This window comes from Cynocephalus volans, chromosome 4 (assembly GCF_027409185.1).
Source record: "Cynocephalus volans isolate mCynVol1 chromosome 4, mCynVol1.pri, whole genome shotgun sequence".
Classification (NCBI taxonomy): Eukaryota; Metazoa; Chordata; class Mammalia; order Dermoptera; family Cynocephalidae; genus Cynocephalus; species Cynocephalus volans.
The window spans coordinates 149,645,928-149,669,606 of NC_084463.1; the positions used below are offsets into that span (position 1 = coordinate 149,645,928).

Here is a 23,679-nt window from a genome sequence, read left to right on the forward strand (position 1 = left end):
AGGTGTGGCCTGCATCTGGCTCTGTGCCTGCAGCGGGGATGCTGCTACTTTCAGATTCCAGTCGATGTCCTCATCCTGCTCTTGCTCCCAGGAACAAAGATCAAATTCAAATTGCAGCGCCCACTGGAGGTACTGCAAATGAAAGGACTCTCATCTGAATTATTAGCATGATCATTCAAAAAATCACAAAGCTTGTCCTTGGCAATGCAGTGCTTGTTAGCACACTTGAATTCTTGAGCAGTACACTTCCTGTCTGGGCTAAGTAAAGGGGGAAAATCTTGAAAGGAAATATCATCCACCGCTACATCTCCCATGTAACTGACATGACATTTTGCTCTGAAGACAATCTGTGTGTGTGCATGAATGCCTAAAAACACTTCTACTTTCTTCCACTATGCCCCTTGCTGTCCAGTTTGAGCCCACAATTTAAAAGTAGCATTGCCTTTCTTGGTGAGTACCTTGAAGGAACTGACTGTGGCACCATTCATATGAATCCAGAACACCAAGGTACATTTGGTCCCATGAGTGAAATGAAAGGAGTCAGGATGTCAGTCAGCCATGTCACCAGATGTCCCATTTGAACTATCAGCATACAGGTACCAGATGTCTGTGGTATTTAGTTTCTGAGGCTGGGAAGTACAAAGTCCATCTGGAGGTGGCGACAGTGACCCAGGGTTCTCACATTGCAAGATGGCCAAAGCAGAGAAAGCAAAGAGTCTATTGCTATTGGAGACAAATCAGTAGTTCAATGTGAATGCCCAATGAATCTCATTAACAATAATCTTAGGTGTATTTTTTTTAGCTTGAATACAAAGAGTATACAGAGCAATTATTACCGAAGGGATAAGTACCATAATCAATTATTATCCTAAGAGAAGATTGATAAACATATGGTAAAGAAATTAGGACTCCTCCAGAACTTTTTAATTTTGTGTAATTCCTTTGGAAACTGTGAGTTGTTCCCTTCTACAGGGAGGAAAATATATGGCCAGCATCAGAATGTTTCCTAACCATATTATCTCTCATTGATTCTCAAGAGAAATCAATAGACATTACAGTTATTTACTAAACCATATTTTTTACTCACTTTATAAATAATATGTATTTAAGCCATAGAAATGAGTACACAAATGATCTATTTTTCAACATTCCTAATTTATAATTTATGACATTCATTTTCTTTATTGATACAAGGTTTATTAGAGTAAAATATTAGCATCCTGAACTTACTCCTTATATAAATGATATACACAAAAATGTTTCCAGTCTAAAAAGTGATGAACCTAATCATTTCTTAAACTGACTTAAGGGCTTTTTAACACATTTTAAAAAACAGTCAAACATATTCATTCATTTTTTAATTATTTTATCCACAAATGTTTATTGAATACTTAGTATGTGACAGACACTATTCCGTCAACCTGGTCAACAACGTTCTGCTTTGTTTTGTTTTGTTTAACTTTTAACCACAGAGAATGGAACAAACTCATATAATACAATCAAAATATGTGGATATCTGAATCACTAATAAAATGATTTTCATCTTTACCATGTAACTCAACAATTAAATGACATTTTAAAAATCCTTTTGTATTTCTTTTTATATAGATTATTTCTTCTTTTTCTTCTTCATCATAGGTGAGTGACATGTGGAAATATGTAACTTGCCCTCCGTCTCATAAATTGTCGTGTCCCCTTGATCACTACTCAATTTAACCCAATCAAGACACTGCAATTGTCAGAACTGCGGAATTTATCTTTTACACACCTTCTGTGAAAGTCAATATCTGTATTACTCCATAAGATAATCAGAAGGAAACATATATAAATGCATAAATATATGGAAAGATGTTGCACAGATCTGTAAAATTCTTCAGAGACATCATTAAATTAAAACAATAAACTGAGTCTATTTGACCTGTCACAGAGCAGGTCACTGAGGGCGTTGAAGGGAAAGCTATCCAACATAAAGACACAATAAAGAATGTAGCAATCTCAGTTTTTATGGTGTCTGTACCCAAAGATATATTTCCCAGTTCTTTCATCGTTGGAAAATTTGTAATTCTAGTTATAAGCTCAATATTTTAGCCCTTATAATCTTCACTTTTATATAATGCAAGTGAATGAATTATGAAAGAAATACAAGATCATCAGTTATTGTCAAGTGAATTTTACCAGCTGCTTTTGGTTTGGCTTAGCAATTTTTAATTTGCTATTGCAATCATAGTCTTTGTTGTTTGTCTAATATCTCTTGTGCTGTTACCAGAGAAGACATGAATGACAAGAAAGTAATGTTTGTACTTATGGGCATTATACCTCATTAAGAGCATGATCCCGGCAGGTGTTTCTCTATGTCTGAAAAAGTTATGGAAGTCACATCCACTCCAATTGTTTATTGTGATGAAGAAGGCAAAGGCAAACATAACACCACATATTTTAGGTTAAAGCTTTAGATTTGGGGGAAGACTGTATGTCAGGTCTTCAAAAGAGTAGATATATTCCCCTTACCTCTTCATTATTTCATGGAGACATTGGGAAATTAAAAAATATGTAGTGGGTATGCATTCTTTTTATGGGTCAGTGTGTGTGTGTAGTCTAATTGTATGACAAATATTCTGAACTCAGGTGCCAAAGTCTGCATGTGGGTGAGCTGTTTAAGGGAGTGCTCATAAACATTGGTTCCCCAGAATCTGAATACTTGGAACCCAGAAAAAGATTCAACTACCTGGTAAAGAATGGTGTGGGTGGGATGAAAAAAAATTGTTTTCCTAGAGAACCCTAAAATGTCACCTGGGGTAAATGTCAGGAAATCCTGCATGCTTACAGTGATTTAGATAATTGTAAGAGTGGAATGATGCTGAGAATACCCTATAGGCTTCTATTCAGTTTAAAGTCTTTACACTTTAATTGAAAATTAATATATTTTAAGATTCCCATCAGTCACATAAGCATTTATAACTTGTTAGAAAAGGCAGTTGCGTGTGTGTGTGTATATATATATATATATATTATTAATCCATGAGATTCAAAGTTTATACGCTAACATATCTTCAAAATAAGATAATGTGCAATTCATTCAAAAATTCCTTAGACAACAGAAGGTGGATAGTTATCTATAAAATGTAATCCAGATTTCTTTCAAGGAAAATTGAGGCTCTGATCTTAATGATTTCTTTCCGTCTGCTAACTTTAGGTTTGGATTGTTCTTGTTTTTCTAGTTCTTTAAGGTGAAGTGTTAGGTTGTTCACTTGCCATCTTTCCATTCTTCTGAAGTGAGCGTTTAATGCAATAAATTTCCCCCTCAATACTGCTTTTGCATTATCCCACAGGTTTTGGTATGATGTATCATTGTTTTCATTAGTTTCAATAAATTTTTTGATTTCCTGCTTGATTTCTTCTTGGACCCATATGTCATTAAGTAGAATGCTGTTTAATTTCCATGTGTTTGTATGGTTTCCAGAGTTTCATTTGTTATTAATTTCTAGTTTTAATCCATTGTGGTCTGAGATGATACATGGGATAATTCCAATTTTTAAAAAATTTATTGAGACTTGATTTGTGACCTAATATGTGATCTATCCTGGAGAATGATCCATGTGCTGATGAGAAGAATGAATATTCTGAGGTTGTTGGGTGGAATGTTCTGTAGATATCTGCCAATTCCAATTGGTCTAGAGTCTTGTTTAGATCTTGTGTTTCTCTACTGATTCTTTGCCTAGATGATCTGTCTAATATTGACAGTGAAATTGAAAACCAAAAAACAATTCAAAAGATCAACGAATCAAAAAGTTGGTTTTCTGAAAAGATAAATAAAATTGACAAACCATTAGCATGGCTAACAAAAAAAAGAAGAGAGAAGACTCAAATAACAAAAATTAGAAATGAAAAAGGCGATATTACAACTGATTCATCTGAAATACAAGGAATCATTCGAGACTACTATAAACAACTATACGCCAACAAATTTGAAAATCTGGAGGAAATGGATAAATTTCTGGACACACACAAGCTCCCAAAACTGAACCATGAAGACGTAGAAAATTTGAACAGACCAATAACAATAAAGGAGATTGAAGCTGTTATCAGAAGGCTCCCAACAAAGAAAAGCCCAGGACCAGATGGATTCACAGCAGAAGTTTACCAAACATTCAAAGAGGAATTGACACCGATTCTTTACAAACTATTCCAAAAGATTGAAACGGACGCAAATCTCCCAAACTCATTCTATGAAGCAAGCATCATCCTGATACCAAAACCAGGTAAAGATATAACCAAAAAAAGAAAACTACAGGCCAATATCCTTGATGAATATAGATGCAAAAATCCTCACTAAAATACTAGCAAACAGAATACAGCAACACATACGTAAAATTAATCATCACGATCAAGTGAGATTCATTCCAGGGATGCAAGGTTGGTTCAACATACGCAAATCAATAAATGTGATACACCACATTAATGACCTCAAACACAAGGACCATATGATCATCTCTATAGATGCTGAAAAAGCATTTGATAAAGTTCAGCACTCATTCATGACAAAGACCCTCTATAAGTTAGGTATAGAGGGAAAGTATCTCAACATAATTAAAGCCATATATGCCAAACCCACTGCCAATATCATTCTGAATGGGCCAAAGCTGAAACCTTTTCCTTTAAGAACAGGAACTAGACAAGGATGCCCACTCTCACCACTCCTATTCTACATAGTGTTGGAAGTACTAGCCAGAGCAATCAGAGAAGAGAAGGAAATAAAGGGCATCCAGATTGGAAAAGATGAAGTCAAACTGTCCCTGTTTGCAGATGACATGATCCTATATATCGCACAGCCTAAAACCTCTACAAAAAAACTGCTGGAATTGATAAATGATTTCAGTAGAGTAGCAGGATATAAAATCAACACACAAAAATCAGTAGCATTTCTTTTCTCCAATAGTGAACATGCAGAACGAGAAATCAAGAAAGCCTGCCCATTTACAATAGCCACCAAAAAAATAAAATACTTAGGAATTGAGTTAACCAAGGACGTGAAAAATCTCTATAATGAGAACTACAAACCACTGCTGAGAAAAATTAGAGAGGATACAAGAAGATGGAAAGATATCCCATGCTCTTGGATTGGAAGAATCAACATAGTGAAAATGTCCATACTACCCAAAGTGATATACAAATTCAATGCAATCCCCATCAAAATTCCAAAGACATTTTCTTCAGAAATGGAAAAAACTATCCAGACATTTATATGGAACAATAAAAGACCACGCATAGCCAAAGCAATGCTGAGCAAAAAAAGAAATAATAAAGCTGGAGGCATAACACTACCTGACTTTAAGCTATACTACAAAGCTATAATAACCAAAACAGTATGGTACTGGCATAAAAACAGACACACTGACCAATGGAATAGAATAGAGAATCCAGAAATCAACCCACACACTTACTGCCATCTGATCTTTGACAAAGGCACCAAGCCTATTCACTGGGGAAGGGACTGCCTCTTCAGCAAATGGTGCTGGGATAACTGGATATCCATATGCAGGAGAATGAAACTAGATCCATACCTCTCACCGTATACTAAAATCAACTCAAAATGGATTAAGGATTTAAATATACACCCTGAAACAATAAAACTTCTTAAAGAAAACATAGGAGAAACACTTCAGGAAATAGGACTGGGCACAGACTTCATGAATACGACCCCAAAAGCACAGGCAACCAAAGGAAAAATAAACAAATGTGATTATATCAAACTAAAAAGCTTCTGCACAGCAAAAGAAACAAATAACAGAGTTAAAAGACAACCAACAGAGTGGGAGAAAATATTTGCAAAATATACATCTGACAAAGGATTAATATCCAGAATATAAAAGGAACTCAAACAACTTTACAAGAAGAAAACAAGCAACCCAATTAAAAAATGGGCAAAAGTGCTAAGTAGGCATTTCTCTAAGGAAGATATACAAATGGCCAACAGACATATGAAAAAATGCTCAACATCACTCAGCATCCGGGAAATGCAAATCAAAACCACACTGAGATACCATCTCACCCCAGTTAGGATGGCTAAAATCCAAAAGACTATGAACGATAAATGCTGGCGAGGCTGCGGAGAAAAAGGAACTCTCATACATTGTTGGTGGGACTGCAAAATGGTGCAGCCTCTATGGAAAATGGTATGGAGGTTCCTCAAACAATTGCAGATAGATCTACCATACGACCCAGCTATCCCACTGCTGGGAATATACCCAGAGGAATGGAAATCATCAAGTCGAAGGTATACCTGTTCCCCAATGTTCATCGCAGCACTCTTTACAATAGCCAAGAGTTGGAACCAGCCCAAATGTCCATCATCAGATGAGTGGATACGGAAAATGTGGTACATCTACACAATGGAATACTACTCAGCTATAAAAACGAATGAAATTCTGCCATTTGCAACAACATGGATGGACCTAGAGAGAATTATATTAAGTGAAACAAGTCAGGCAGAGAAAGAGAAATACCACATGTTCTCACTTATTGGTGGGAGCTAAAATTTAATATATAAATTCACACACACACACACACACACAAAAAAAAAATAATAAAATAAAATAAAAAACGGGTGTGGGGAAGAAGATATAACAACCACAATTACTTGAAGTTGATACGACAAGCAAACAGAGGGGACATCGGTGGGGGGGAGGGAGGAGGGAGGGAGGTTTTGGTGATGGGCAACAGTAATCAGCCACAATGTATATCGACAAAATAAAATTAAATAAATAAATAAATAAATAAATAAATAAATAAATAAATAAAAGTTAAAAAAAGAAAGATACATGTATATACACAGAAACATATGTATATATAGTATGCATATTTTAAAAGTGAGTAAGACTGAGTCTTCTACATAAGACAAAGATAAAACAGACTGGACAGGAATTAGATAGCTAGGTATTAACTGGTTACGTTTATGATTGTGTCAAATTGATTCTTCCACTTCCTCTACTTTCTAACATTTTGTCTACTGGGAAGTCATTTAACAACTTTCAGCCTTATTTTCCTCATCTAAAAGAAATGGGGGAAATAATGTCAAAGACTGGTATAGAGGATTAGGTGAGAATTTAAAAGCAAAAGCACAGTACTCAATGTACTATGAGTAGACTCTCCTTGCATATGAACATGCCCCATGGTTTATTTCATCCTGTCTTACCTGTGAATTTAGATCTGGAAAATATGTAGTTACATCACCTTGTAGAATCAGAGTTGCAAATAACAATTTCAAAAAGCCAGCACAATTGTAAAATCGTAAAACAGAAAATGGGTTTCCTTAACCTCTTTTCTCAGGGTATAGTATTTCTTTAAACAATGTACAATGTGGGCAGGCCCATGACTCACTCAGGAGAATGTGGTGTTGATAACACCAAGGCCAAGGGTTCAGATCCCTATATAGGGATGGCTGGTTGGCTCACTTGGGAGAGTGTGGTGCTGACAACACCAAGTCAAGGGTTAAAATTCCCTAACTGGTAATCTTTAAATACAAAACAAAAAAAAATGCACAATGAATATTAATTAGTCCGTCTCCTCTTCTCATTGATTTCAATCAGAAATAGAGCTGAATTGGAAGTTAAACTCATACGAAGATTGGGACACACAGACACACATGCACATGCACATGGAATGACAAAGGAGATGTTAAACAAAGCTTATGGGAGGCCACGTTTTTTGGACTAGCCTCCCACACTAGGACCCAGTAGACCAGACCACTCAATGATGCCAGGTATGACTTTCACTAAGTGCCAGGTAATCAAAGTAAACTTTGAACCAGGCCAGTTTTCTAAATATACAGGAGAGTCTAGTCAATCTCAACCAGTTTAGTAAGGACGACCCCTCTGTTTTAACCTTGTAAGAAAAGCAACTCTGAAATTACCCATCTGCTTTTTGTTTCTTGTTTCTAGTTTCCTCAACCCTTTTCTATCTGTAAAGCCAACCTTCTCTCTAAACTTATAGGAATATTCATTCTATTTTATAGAATGAGGTGTTTCCAGATTCTAGAATCACAAATAAAAGTTATTTAGATATTTAAACTATTCTGTGATAGTTTTGTCTTCTGAAAGGGAAGAATAATAATTTGGTAGTCAGCTGTGTGCCCAAATGGAATAAACTAATAAGAGAAAAATGATGTAAATAGCCAATTAAAATATTATTTTCTCTGACTTCAGAAAGACTTTAAAATGACATAGGTCAGAAACAATCTCATGATATAAGTGTGGATCTATACACTTGGATTTAATTTTATTTTGAGACGTAAGTTCCTGCCTTTAGGGAATTGACTCCACAATTAGTACTGATTATCTAGTCCCCATGATTACCCAATCCTCTTTAAGGAAAACTGAAGCAACATATATTTACTCAGGTGTCTCAAAATTTTACCAATAGATGATTCAAGTTTCCACTGCATTTTAAAGATGAGTTTTCTTCCTTTTATTTTCAACCTCCAACTGAGAACTCAGACAAAAAAGAAAATAATAGACTACTTAGGTAAGACACTACCTGGAAAGGAAATTACAAAGATTCGGTGCCTTCATTCACTGATGTGGACAGGTGCCTTTTCTGCTCCTCCATGGCACTAATTTCATAGTGTACTTTGTAATTTGAACAACTGTTTGGTTCACTTTTAAAACATTACAAAATCATTCTAAAGGATATCATAGATGTCAAAATATTGCTTTTTCTGAAATGGTTACTCTTTTTGCTGCTTGTGGTTTTACTAGAGCTATTTCAAAGTGTACAGTGCATGAGTTTCAAGGTTCAAAAATGTGTACAATGGTTTTGAGGGAAAGGAAAAAAATTATGTAAGTTGAACACACATACCTTTGCACAGAATGGGAGAGACTTCAGCAAGAATATTTTGAACATTTGCATTTTAGATGTGGGGTGATATAGAGAGGATAGGACAACACAGTCGCATTCCCAGAAACTAAAGTGGAGTACATGGACGTTGACCAGTGATTTAAGTCCTTTAACACAGATTCAATACAGACAGTTGTTTATTCAATTTAAATGCTTATCCATTTATCTTCTCTTGTTCCCTCTTACTTCAGTCACTCTGGTTACTGTGCTGTATGATACTAATTTATTTTTTCCCTGTGTGATTATCCTTATTTGCATTTCTACTTTTTTTCCTGTAAACTTTCAGAGGGGAAAATATTTACACTTAATATAAGGTTTAAACAAAATATATTAGTAATAAATGACTGGAAAATATTACACTTCACAGACTGAGTTTATCCTGTTGGGACTGGCAGACACGCTGGAGCTACAGATTATCCTCTTTCTGCTTTTTTTTGTGATTTACATATTTCCAGTTCTGGGGAATGTTGGAATGGTCCTCTTAATCAGGATTAATTCCCGACTTCACACACCCATGTATTTCTTCCTGGCTAACCTGTCCTTTGTAGACATTTGTTATTCATCTACCATCACACCAAAGATGCTGACAGATTTCTTGTCAGAGGAGAAAACCATCTCTTTTGCAGGGTGTGTTTTCTCCAGATGTACTTCTTTATAGCCTTGGCAACAACTGAATGTATTCTCTTTGGGTTAATGGCCTATGACCGCTATGTGGCCATATGTAACCCACTACTTTACTCCTTGATCATGTCCAGGACAGTCTGCCTTAGAATGGCAGCTGGGGCTTTTACAGCAGGATTGCTGAACTCCGTCGTCAGCACAAGTTATGTAAGCAGCATGCCATTCTGTGGCTCCAATGTCATCCATCACTTCTTCTGTGACAGCCCACCCGCTTTTTAAGCTCACCTGCTCTGACACATACCTGAACGAAAGCATCTTTTCCACTTTTGCTGGTGTTAATTTGATTGGGGTTCTGCTGGTTGTTCTCACCTCCTACTCTTACATTCTCTTCTCCATCTTTCATATGCATTCAAGGGAGGGGAGAAAAAGAGCTTTCTCCACATGTGCCTCTCACCTGACAGCCATAATTCTGTTCTACGCCACCTCCATCTACACTTATCTGAGACCTAGTTACAGCTACTCCCTGAATCAGGACAAAGTGGCTTCCGTGTTCTATACAGTGGTGATCCCCATGTTGAATCCTCTTATCTACAGCCTCAGGAATAAGGAAGTAAAGAAAGCTTTATGGAATGTTATTATCAGGAGAAGAATCTCTCCATTTCTGTGATTGTTGGCCTAAAAATCTGAACTAAATAGAGTAATTTACTTTTAAATGCTAATTCAAGCCTACATTTTTTCATTAGAATATTCTCTAAGTAAATGTATTCTATTAATACTCAAGCATCTTTCTACAATTAGGGATAAGGTAAATTATCAAATTAATCCAAGTCTGTGGGACACTCACTTTATGATCATTCTATGTCTTCACTAGGTCCTCAGAAATAGGGCTTATTCATAATGAAATATTGGCTAGGGAAAGAAACAGATTAAGTGTTAGGGACTAAAGTCATGATATCACATGGAACTAGATATATAGATTAATTTTTATTAACCATTTTTTCTTATGTATTTTTTCACTATCTATGATTTTAAGAGATTGACAAATATCACACGTACCAGAAATGCTTAACATTTATTTCCCTTTTAATTAATTGGATTGTCTCCTGATGGGATGCTTATGTCAAATTTCAGGGCTGTGGTTTTAATAGAAACTCTAAACCTCCTATCTTTTATTTCCTTCCCCTCCTACACTTATATAGTTATTAAAGAATAAGTGTGAGTTTGTGCAAAAGTGTGATATCAAGAAAACTAATTAGAATGTAGCAATTATAGTCCTCTTTTCCTTCCCTTCCATTATCCCCAAATTTTCTAACCCTTTTTCTGCACTGCCCCCCAAAACTGGCACATACACCAAACCACATGCACACGTACTCAGATGTGGCAAAGATTCTAATCAGTACACAATTTCTAAAAGGTAGATTAATGTTTAATGCATGAATATAACACATATTATTTAAAACAGGATCTTCAAATTCTTAATCACAAAATCTTCTATTAATTGCCAAGAAAGATTAATTGGGAATGTTAAGGCTAAGCATGATTTATGTGGAGGTAGACATGCAGTTGGCTTGGTAGAACTCTGGAGGTAACTGGACGGGGACTAGGCCTTGCTAAGGAGACAGGCACACTTCCTTGGAGGGCAATTCTTCATAGCTCTTGCCATTAACCTTACCACCAAAGTTGCAACCAATAAAAGTGGTGATGTTCACATTATCTGGAATGTAGACATAGTCTACATGGCCTATCACAAAGAAGTCATTCAAATCATGCCCCACTGGTCAATGTAGATGACCCTGGTCAGAAAGATGTTCATGAATGCATCAGTGTTGTCTATGCACCTGTGGGCCATATTCTGTCAATCCACAGGTCCACAGTGATTACCTTGTCCTGGAGGTCTGACTGTCTGACCGGGTTTTCAGAGATGGTTCTCTCTTTACACTGAGTGGCTTGCCTGCATTCTTGTGCACCAGCGACTGCTAGTTCACTGGATTCTCTCCATTTTCCCTGTAGTACTGTATTTTAGTGCTATCACATATAGATCCCAAATACTGTGCAAGTAAATACTAATATTATATTTCTTTCTATTTAAAACTTAGGAGTAGAAACAATGTTTGGAAGATGAAATCCAGTTATTTTGAGATTTGGAGTTTTAGACATATTTTGAACAATGTTCTCTGCTTTTTAATTCAGCTCTCTTACTTTTGAATAATTTCATTTACAAAGTCCACATTTCCAAATTTAGAAAGTCTTATCACTTAGTAGTGTTGAATGGTTGTAATTAATTGAATGTGTTTCTTATGTAAATTTTATTATTTATTACACTTATAGTTAGAATAAAATATTTGTTCATTATTATATTTCTAGTTTGTCCAATGAATATATATATATATATTCCAAATATTTTTATTTTCTTTAAATCAAAAGAAATTAAATTTGTAAAAGTATTGAGACATTGCTAATTATATGGGATATGATTTTCTCATTCTCTTCTTTCTTAGAACTTGACAATTTTTATTAAATGCTACCTTATGAATGTAATACATTTTGGCTCTGTTATACTGCTATCTCTATTGCTTTCTGATATTTCAATTTCCACAGTCTTTTCTTTCACTTGAGTGTTTAATGTTACCGCATTCTCAAAATAAACAATGTTATCACATTCTCAAAATCCAATTTTTGTCTTGTGCAATGGCTTATGAATAATGCATTTATTAAAACTTGATGAAGGGAATATGAAATGTGTGCCATTAGGTTTTCTTTGATCAATATCTTCATCAGTTATTAGGTGAGGCCAAGTAGGCTAGTATACATAACATGTGAACCTCCAAAAGTTGGGAAAATAAGCAAACAAGGTGGAAGGAATGAAAGAATCAAGATTGAGGGATCACAAGTATCTAAATAAACAACCAATAAAATAAAATAAAATTAAATTAAATTAACATGGAGTCCTTCATTAAGGCAGAAAATGCTTAGAAATGGTTTGTTATTAGTATGTAAACATAATTTTGGATTTACTTTATTAAATGTGCCTAATGTGCACAATGTAATTTTCATTTGTCTATTAAAAATGCAAAGTCAAACACTTTGTAAACAATAATTAGATAAAGGCTAGTGACTAGCTTAAGTGAAGTTGTAGACCCATTTTACTTTAAACCAGTCAAATAAAATCAAACATAATATGGTAATTCATAATTAATTCATAATTCATAAGAAACATGTTTCAAAGCACAGAGACAAACAATAGTATGTCAAGAGGGCAATACTCAAACTGGCAGTTGACTAGATGAAAAATCAAATACAAAGTAGTTGAACTGGTGTGAGAATATGTAATCTGTAGAAGAGGAATACACAAATCATTTAAAAGTTTTATTGAAAATATAGAGTGTGTGTGTCTAGTAGAATGTGTGGCATCAGAAAGTAGAAATGTAGGCATTTGGTGGTAAACTTAAATATAATTTATTGCTTTGGCTGGAAAATTATTTACTGCCTTTTTGATTTGCTTTAAATTTTCTGATTTTAATACTGCTGTGAAAACACTATGCCATGTCAAAGCCTCAGAAGATTCCTTGGAATGTATATGAGCCATTTAACAAAAATTATTACAACCATATTTGTTACTACATCATGGAGTAATGAATATTAATCAGGGAATTCCAAGATTTTCAAGCAGGAGAGCAACCTGATGAAAATCTTTCAAAAATATCAATTTTCTGAATTGGGATCCAAACTCTCAACCTCCTGTATTTGTATGATCATTTTAACCAGGTGTTGTAAAACAAATTAATAACAAAAATAAATTGTAAATTATTAGCTAGGTTTCTTTTGAGGGTATGCCAATTTCATTAATATACTGGTAAGAGAAGCAGAGAGATGACAAAAGGTACAGGCTTCGTCAGAGTATGGGAGTAAAAGATTCATCTAGTTGGAAAACAGAATGCTTATAAGGAGAAAAAAACATAAAATAAGGGTTGATATTTTATTTTACAATTGATAGGATCATCATGACCAAATCATGTGTCACAGAAGAGGACTGTAAGTCTGAATTAACTGAAATGCTAGATTTGGTGAGTGTTATTCAAGAGAAAAACATATTTATATAGCAGAACAACATCTATCTGTGGCTGATTGTAATGGCATACCTTTATTCCCCAGTTATAGGGCCAATTAGGCCAACTAACATGGACTCACAGAACGGTTCCTACAGAGATTAGAAGCAGAATAACAAGCAACAAGTTGTTTTTGTTTTTTTTTTTTAAGAGGGCCATAGCCAGTGTACTGGATGCTGTACAGCTCTAAAATAATTGAAGGGAGGGTGGTTGGCATATAGTTGGGGGAAAAGAATCAGACAATGATTAATAAAAAAAGCAGCATACATACTTCTAAGTGACAGATGAAGGAGACTTTCAGAATGGAAGAAACAGAATGAGCAATGAAAAGGACAAGAAATCATTGAGTAGGGGATCTATTTAAGTTTAACTAGATTTATGATTTCACTGGAGGAGGTATAGATTCATGGTAGTCATGAACCTAGTGTGAAATAAACTCTGTTAAATTTCTAACATTTATTAATTTTTGGACAAGTTTGGAAAATTAAAAGTTCAGCCTTTGTTTAAGTTGTTGCAACATTCCCAGGGAAAAATACACAACAGGAATCTAATTAATTGTGTTTGGATAACACAGAAGAGTGAAGGTAGAAGCTTAAGGGATTTAAGTCCCAATGGTCAGTAGGTAAAAATAAAATGTGACCTATTGTTGATGTACGAGAGATAAGGACAGAAAGACTTGCACATCTCGGGTAGGTTTCTGAATGGCTAAATTTAAAGAATATAAGGGAGTATATTCTTACTGTTTAGAGAAATGAGGAATCAAGTATTTAGGAATTTCTAAATGAATGAATTTCTACCTGTTTACTTATTTAAATAAACTCTGCAACCTAATGGCCAAACAATAAGACTTTCTCTTTAGACATATGTTGATATAACTTCCTTGTTTGTCATTTGGATAAGCATACTAATGATTTTACTTATTTATATTTCAATGGATACTCATAAGTAAACCATTACTTTTTTTTTTATCACATTGCAGGAGATATTATTGTACAACTAAATTTAAGATCTGTCCTAGTTTTATTAAAATAATAATGATGGTGGGCCGAGCCCGTGGCGCACTTGGTAGAGTGCTGCGCTGGCAGCGCGGCGATGCTCCCGCCGCGGGTTCGGATCCTATATAAGACTGACCTGTGCACTCACTGGCTGAATGCCGGTCACGAAAAAACGACCCCCCCAAAAAAAAAAATAATAATAATAATGATGGTAACACGTTGCAAAAACCAATATACATAAATTCAGGTTCATACGGAACACATACAAAAATACTTAAGTATAGAAGAAATAACAGTTCATATTCCAATTTTGTGTATCAACAGCTAAGCAAACGGACACACACACACACACACACACACACACACACACACACACACACACACACTTAAATGCTCATATAAACACAAGAATCAAGCCTATGTATCTCAGAAACATTTATTCTCTTCCCATTTTGATTTTAATGAAAAAGTCAGTTGAAAAGCTGACAAGCTAATGTGTGTGTTATAGTCTGCATTTCCACTTCTTTTCACCACTTCTCTTTGGTTTTCAGGAGATTTATCCTTTGGAACCAATTCAGTCATGCAAATGGGTTTTGAATGCTGTGGGAAACCAGTGATGGTGAATGATAAAACAGTTCAATAAAATGTGTTTCATTTTTCAGTAAACACTAAAGATACTGTGCCAAAAACAGTACCATAATAATTTTCATTTCACTTATATTCATTATCACTGTCAGTGATAAAATCAATTATGTTTCTTGAAAAATACAATAAATGTGATCCTATTTGTCAAACATATAATATGGTTGATCTTGTGTCTTCTGGCCTTTTCTCTCAAACTTTGGTGCTTTTTTCAAACCATTTTTCATCTACTGCCTGAGATTGGGTGATACAGTCCAAGACAAGCCACATATCTCAGGAATTATATATAAATTTAGAATCAAAGTTTATCAACTCCCTACTCCAGACATTTTTAGTATTTTGCACATGAGAATGCTTATTAAAAAGTGACACTTATCTGGAGTATTTTCTGAAAGTAAAGAAGACAATTTACAGAAACAAATCATGTTCTGTCTTTCAAATAATATTTTTTGGATATCCATACAACTCAAATCCTAATCTATCCTTCTTTTGATGATTTTTGAAACAGTTTTGAACAAGAACAAAGAAGAATGGACAGGGGAAATTGCTCCTTGGTAACAAAAATTTTTTTCTTGGGAATTACCAATAACCTGAAAGTAAAAGTAACTCTGTTCTCTGTATTTCTAATTGTTTATCTCATTATTGTCCTGGCAAATTTTGGAATGATCATTTTAATTAGGATGGATTGGCAGCTTCACATGCCAATGTAGTTTTTCCTCAGCCACCTCTCTTTTTGTGATCTCTGCTATTCCACGGCAATTGGGCCCAAGATGCTGGTGGACCTAATGGCTGAAGACAAATCTATTTCCTTCATTGGCTGTGCTCTGCAATTTCTCATCTTCTGTATCTTTGCAGATTCTGAGTGTCTGCTGCTGGCAGTGATGGCCTTCGATCGGTACAAGGCCATTAGCAACCCTGTGCTTTATACAGTCAATATGTCCAACAGAGTGTGTTTCCTACACTTGGCTGCAGTTTATCTGGTAGGAATGACAGATGCTTTAGTACATATGACCTTGGCATTCCACTTATGTTTCTGTGTATCTAATGAGATTAATCATTTCTTCTGTGACGTTCCTCCTCTCCGATTGCTATCTTGCTCAGACACACAGGTCAATGAGCTGGTCATATTCACCATAATTGGTTTCAATGAACTGAGTACCATTTCAGGAGTTCTTGTCTCCTATTGTTATATCATCCTTTCAGTCTTAAAGATCCACTCTGCTGAGGGAAGGTTCAAAGCATTCTCGACCTGCACCTCCCACTTAACTGCAGTTGCAATTTTCCAGGGAACTATGCTCTTCATGTATTTCCGGCCAAGTTCATTCTACTCTCTAGATCAGGACAAAATGACCTCATTGTTTTACACACTTGTGATTCCCATGTTAAACCCTCTGATTTATAGCCTAAGGAACCAGGATGTGAAAGAAGCCCTGGGAAAGCTGAAAAATAAACTTTTTAAGTAAATAGGTATACACTGTAAATAAATATGCATTTATATACACACACAAATGCATACTCATTGTTTTCTTCAAATCATGTATTCTAAAATTGTCTCAAATGCCTTAACTTAATATAACACAAATTTTACTAATTCACAGCATACTAAAATTTTGAAATTTCCTAAATAGGCTATACTTCATCATGTGCCTACAATTTAAATAAAGTTCTCCCTATTTTTGTGAAAGTTTCTTGTCCCTCTGTTAGTGTGCCCAGCTTTCATTTGTATGCTCTTTATTTCCTAAGTTAATTTACATATTCTGAGAGTTATTGAGTCTTTGGGATGTGCCTTTTGCACGGTTCTGTGCTTTGCATTTTATGGTAAATTCATTAGTTTCTATGCTAATGAATCTCATAATGTAGTGAAACTGGAAACATTAAACTTACAAATAATTCCTAATAAATTGTAAAGTGCCATTAAATCAAAAGGCAGCATACTCAAATACAAGCAAGATGTCTAAATCTATGTTACAGAGGAGAAAATATTCTTTGAAATGGGGACATTTAGTTCCAGATCTAAACAATGAGTAGATATACAATGGGGGTGGAGAGAAGAAAGAGTTGTAGATGGAGAAGCTGAGTAGTGGAAACTCAGGGTGTGCAGGACAATACTTTTCCAAAGAAGAGGAAGCTCGGGATGTAAAAATTAAAGTACAGAGGGAAAGGCCCCAGTAAAGTTCATCCTTGTGCTGAAGTTCTCAGCTCAGTCCCTTCCACTCTGCTTTACTTCTTTTCTCACCCCCCCCCCCGACCTGGTGAAATGCCCTTCTTTTAGGTTCATGAATAAAATTCACCTAAAGGTATTATTCTATCTATCACTCTGTTTATTAAGCTATTGACTCAGAATTGAGACTGGGAGCATTCTTTTCTTAAGGATTGTGTATTTTTTGCCTGTCATTCCAGCACTTGTCCGAGACACAAAGTTAAAAAATAAATAATTAACAAAAATCAATACACACTACAACATTTTTGAGTGTTTTTTAGATATCAAAGTATAGTAACTGAGGGCCATATATGTGCCTTGAATATATATATTTAATAGCTTCTAAGAAGGTAAATAAAATGTTGTGAATGCTAAGATTAAGTTGTAATCAATGTGCACATCTACAAAGACGTGCATAAGGATTGCACAGGAAGTAAAGAACATTCATTTGGTTACATTATTTTTTGGGATTTTGGGGGAGTATTATTATTTTTAAGTTATTTATTTTGGTGGCTGGCCAATATGGGTATCTGAACGCTTGACCTTGGTGCTAAAACACCATACTCTAACCAACCAAGCTAGCCTGCCAGCCCTGTCCTGGGTACTTTCTTTTTTTTTTTTTTTTTAATTTTAATTTTTATTATTATTTTTTTATTATTATTTTTTATTTTTTTTATTTTTTATTTTTTAATTTTTATTTTGTCGATATACATTGTGGCTGATTATTGCTCCCCATCACCAAAACCCCCCTCCTTTCTCCCTCCCCCCCCCAACAATGTCCTTTCTGTTTGCTTGTCGTATCAACTTCAAATAATTGTGGTTGTTATATCTTCTTGCCCACCCCGGTGTGTGTGTGTGTGTGTGTGTGTGTGTGTGTGTGTGTGTATGTGTGTGTGTGAATTTATATATTAATTTTTAGCTCCCACCAATAAGTGAGAACATGTGGTATTTCTCTTTCTCTGCCTGACTTGTTTCACTTAATATAATTCTCTCAAGGTCCATCCATGTTGTTGCAAATGGCAGAATTTCATTCGTTTTTATAGCTGAGTAGTATTCCATTGTGTAGATGTACCACATTTTCCGTATCCACTCATCCGATGATGGGCATTTGGGCTGGTTCCAACTCTTGGCTATTGTAAAGAGTGCTGCGATAAACATTGGGGAACAGGTATACCTTCGACTTGATGATTTCCATTCCTCTGGGTATATTCCCAGCAGTGGGAGAGCTGGGTCGTATGGTAGATCTATCTGCAATTGTTTGAGGAACCTCCATACCATTTTCCATAGAGGCTGCACCATTTTGCAGTCCCACCAACAATGTATGAGAGTTCCTTTTTCTCCGCAACCTCGCCAGCATTTATCGTTCATAGTCTTTTGGATTTTAGCCATCCTAACTGGGGTGAGATGGTATCTCAGTGTGGTTTTGATTTGCATTTCCCGGATGCTGAGTGATGTTGAGCATTTTTTCATATGTCTGTTGGCCATTTGTATATCTTCCTTAGAGAAATGCCTACTTAGCTCTTTTGCCCATTTTTTAATTGGGTTGCTTGTTTTCTTCTTGTACAGTTGTTTGAGTTCCTTTTATATTCTGGATATTAATCCTTTGTCAGATATATATTTTGCAAATATTTTCTCCCACTCTGTTGGTTGTCTTTTAACTCTTTTAATTGTTTCTTTTGCTGTTCAGAAGCTTTTTAGTTTGATATAATCCCATTTGTTTATTTTTCCTTTGGTTGCCCGTGCTTTTGGGGTCGTATTCATGAAATCTGTGTCCAGTCCTATTTCCTGAAGTGTTTCTCCTATGTTTTCTTTAAGAAGTTTTATTGTTTCAGGGTGTATATTTAAATCCTTAATCCATTTTGAGTTGATTTTAGTATACGGCGAGAGGTATGGATCTAGTTTCATTCTCCTGCATATGGATATCCAGTTATCCCAGCACCATTTGCTGAAGAGGCAGTCCCTTCGCCACTGAATAGGCTTGGTGCCTTTGTCAAAGATCAGATGGCAGTAAGTGTGTGGTTTGATTTCTGGATTCTCTATTCTATTCCATTGGTCAGTGTGTCTGTTTTTATGCCAGTACCATACTGTTTTGGTTATAATAGCTTTGTAGGATAGCTTAAAGTCAGGTAGTGTTATGCCTCCAGCTTTATTTTTTTTTTGCTCAGCATTGCTTTGGCTATGCGTGGTCTTTTATTGTTCCATATAAATGTCTGGATAGTTTTTTCCATTTCTGAAGAAAATGTCTTTGGAATTTTGATGGGGATTGCATTGAATTTGTATATCACTTTGGGTAGTATGGACATTTTCACTATGTTGATTCTTCCAATCCAAGAGCATGGGATATCTTTCCATCTTCTTGTATCCTCTCTAATTTTTCTCAGCAGTAGTTTGTAGTTCTCATTATAGAGATTTTTCACGTCCTTGGTTAACTCAATTCCTAAGTATTTTATTTTTTTGGTGGCTATTGTAAATGGGCAGGCTTTCTTGATTTCTCGTTCTGCATGTTCACTATTGGAGAAAAGAAATGCTACTGATTTTTGTGTGTTGATTTTGTATCCTGCTACTGTGCTGAAATCATTTATCAATTTCAGCAGTTTTTTTGTAGAGGTTTTAGGCTGTTCGATATAGAGGATCATGTCATCTGCAAACAGGGACAGTTTGACTTCATCTTTTCCAATCTGGATGCCCTTTATTTCCTTCTCTTCTCTGATTGCTCTGGCTAGTACTTCCAACACTATGTTGAATAGGAGTGGTGAGAGTGGGCATCCTTGTCTAGTTCCTGTTCTTAAAGGAAAAGCTTTCAGCTTTTCCCCATTCAGGATGATATTGGCTGTGGGTTTGGCATATATGGCTTTAATTATGTTGAGATACTTTCCCTCTATACCTAACTTATAGAGGGTCTTTGTCATGAATGAGTGCTGAACTTTATCAAATGCTTTTTCAGCATCTATAGAGATGATCATATGGTCCTTGTGTTTGAGTTTATTAATATGGTGTATCACATTTATTGATTTGCGTATGTTGAACCAACCTTGCATCCCTGGGATGAATCCCACTTGATCGTGATGAATAATTTTACGTATGTGTTGCTGTATTCTGTTTGCTAGTAATTTAGTGAGGATTTTTGCATCTATATTCATCAAGGATATCGGCCTGTAGTTTTCTTTTTTGTTATATCTTTACCTGGTTTTGGTATCAGGATGATGTTTGCTTCATAGAATGAGTTTGGAAGATTTGCGTCCGTTTCAATCTTTTGGAATAGTTTGTAAAGAATCGGTGTCAATTCCTCTTTGAATGTTTGGTAAAATTCTGCCGTGAATCCATCTGGTCCTGGACTTTTCTTTGTTGGGAGCCTTCTGATAACAGCTTCAATCTCCTTTATTGTTATTGGTCTGTTCAAATTTTCTACGTCTTCACGGTTCAGTTTTGGGAGCTTGTTTGTGTCCAGAAATTTATCCGTTTCCTCCAGATTTTCAAATTTGTTGGGTACAGTTGTTTATAGTAGTCTCGAATGATTCCTTGTATTTCAGATGAATCAGTTGTAATATCGCCTTTTTCATTTCTAATTTTTGTTATTTGAGTCTTCTCTCTTCTTTTTTTTTGTTAGCCATGCTAATGGTTTGTCAATTTTATTTATCTTTTCAGAAAACCAACTTTTTGATTCGTTGATCTTTTGAATTGTTTTTTGGTTTTCAATTTCATTCAGTTCTGCTCTGATCTTAATGATTTGTTTCCGTCTGCTAACTTTAGGTTTGGATTGTTCTTGTTTTTCTAGTTCTTTAAGGTGAAGTGTTAGGTTGTTCACTTGCCATCTTTCCATTCTTCTGAAGTGAGCGTTTAATGCAATAAATTTTCCCCTCAATACTGCTTTTGCAGTATCCCACAGGTTTTGGTATGATGTATCATTGTTTTCATTAGTTTCAATAAACTTTTTGATTTCCTGCTTGATTTCTTCTTGGACCCATATGTCATTAAGTAGAATGCTGTTTAATTTCCATGTGTTTGTATAGTTTCCAGAGTTTCGTTTGTTATTAATTTCTAGTTTTAATCCATTGTGGTCTGAGAAGATACATGGGATAATTTCAATTTTTTTGAATTTATTGAGACTTGATTTGTGACCTAAAATGTGATCTATCCTGGAGAATGATCCATGTGCTGATGAGAAGAATGAATATTCTGAGGTTGTTGGGTGGAATGTTCTGTAGATATCTGCCAATTCCAATTGGTCTAGAGTCTTGTTGAGATCTTGTGTTTCTCTACTGATTCTTTGCCTAGATGATCTGTCTAATATTGACAGTGGGGTGTTCAGTCCCCTGCTATTATGATATTAGTGTCTATTTCCTTCTTTAGGGCTAATAGAGTTTGTTTTATAAATCTGGCTGCTCCAACTTTGGGTGCATACATATTTATGAATGTTATGTCTTCTTGACGGATCAGTCCTTTTATCATTAAGTAGTGTCCCTCATTGTCTCTTTTTATGGTTTTTAGTTTAAAGTCTATTTTGTCAGATATAAGAATAGCTACTCCAGCTCGTTTTTCTTTTCTGTTTGCATGGTAAATCTTTTTCCATCCTTTCACTCTTAGTCTGTGTGAATCTTTATGGGTGAGGTGGGTCTCTTGTAGGCAGCATATAGTTGGGTCCTACTTTTTGATCCAGTCAGCCAGTCTGTGTCTTTTAATTGGGGAATTTAAGCCTTTTACATTAAGAGTTGTTATTGAAAGGTGTTGATTTATTCCTAGCATTTTATTGGTTGTTTGGTTGTCTTAGGTGTCTTTTGTTCCTTGCTTTCTGATTTACTGTTTGTTTTCTGTGTTTGTTGGTTCCTTAGGTTGTAGATAGTGTTTTTGTTAGCTCGTTTTCTCTTCATGAATGCCATTTTTATTATACTAGCGGGTTTATATTTTTCTTGGGTTTTTATGGCAGTGGTAGTTATTTTTCAGGAACCAAACCCAGTACTCCCTTGAGGATTTCTTGTAAGGGTGGTCGTGTGGTAGTGACCTCCCGCAGTTTTTGTTTGTCTGAGAAATATACTATTTGCCCCTCATTTCGGAAGGATAGCCTTGCAGGGTAGAGTATTCTTGGCTGGCAATCTTTGTCTTTTAGTATTTTGAAAATATCATCCCATTCCTTTCTAGCTTTTAGGGTTTGTGATGAAAAGTCTGATGTTAACCTGATTGGGGCTCCCTTATAGGTGATTTGACGCTTCTCTCTTGCAGCTTTTAAGATTCTCTCTTTATCTCTGAGTTTTGCCAATTTGACTATGACATGTCTTGGAGAAGGTCTTATTGGGTTGAATACATTTGGAGATCGTTGAGCTTCCTGGATCTGAAGATCTGTGATTTTTCCTATACCTGGGAAGTTTTCTGCCACTATTTTGTTGAATATGTTTTCAATGGAATCTCCTTTTTCCTCCCCTTCTGGAATACCCATGACTCGGATATTTGATCGCTTATGGTTGTCTGATATCTCTCTCAGATTTTCTTCAATGTCCTTGATTCTTTTTTCTTTCTTTTTTTGTCTGCTTGTGTTATTTCAAACAGCCCATCTTCAAGTTCAGAGGTTCTCTCTTCAACTTCGACAAGCCTGCTGGTTAAACTCTCCGTTGTGTTTTTTATTTCGTTGAATAACTTCTTCAGTTCAGCAAGTTCTGCTACATTTTTTTTCAGGACATTGATTTCCTTGTACATTTCCTCTTTCAGATCCTGTATACTTTTCCTCATTTCATCATGATGTCTAGCTGAGTTTTCTTGTATCTCATTCAGTTTCCTTAGAATTATCACTCGAAATTCCTTGTCAGTCATTTCAAGGGCTTCTTGTTCTATAGGATCTAGAGTTTGAGATTTATTAACTTTTGGTGGTGTACTTTCTTGATTTTTTGTATTTCTGGTATCTTTTTTTTGGTGTTTATTCATTGTGGCAGGGGGTTGCACAGACCACCGGTTTGAGACTAATGACTAACTAGGATGTTGCTGTGGTTGCCAATTTCATATGGCTTCCTACATGACTGCTCAGTTGGCCTCTAGTGCCTTGTGTGTGTGGTTGCCTTGGGTCTTGGGCTTCTCCGGGGAGCCACCTTTCTGGTCAGCTTGGACTCTGCTGGGCTGGTGAATCACGTACCACAGGGTGTGTGATCTCTGTTGAGCTTTCACTTCCTGTGCAGGACTTCTCCCTGTTCCGTGTGCTCTGGCCCAGGCTGTTAGATCGTGCAGTGGTGACCCCACT

At 35.6% G+C, this 23,679-nt stretch overlaps 2 pseudogenes; both read left to right on the forward strand.

Moving 5' to 3' along the window:
* The first annotated feature begins 9,232 nt into the window (after window positions 1–9,232).
* Window positions 9,233–10,180, forward strand: LOC134377141 (olfactory receptor 5F1-like; annotated as a pseudogene).
* A 5,603-nt stretch (window positions 10,181–15,783) lies between these two features.
* On the forward strand, window positions 15,784–16,719 carry LOC134375863 (olfactory receptor 5W2-like; annotated as a pseudogene).
* Window positions 16,720–23,679: the final 6,960 nt, after the last annotated feature.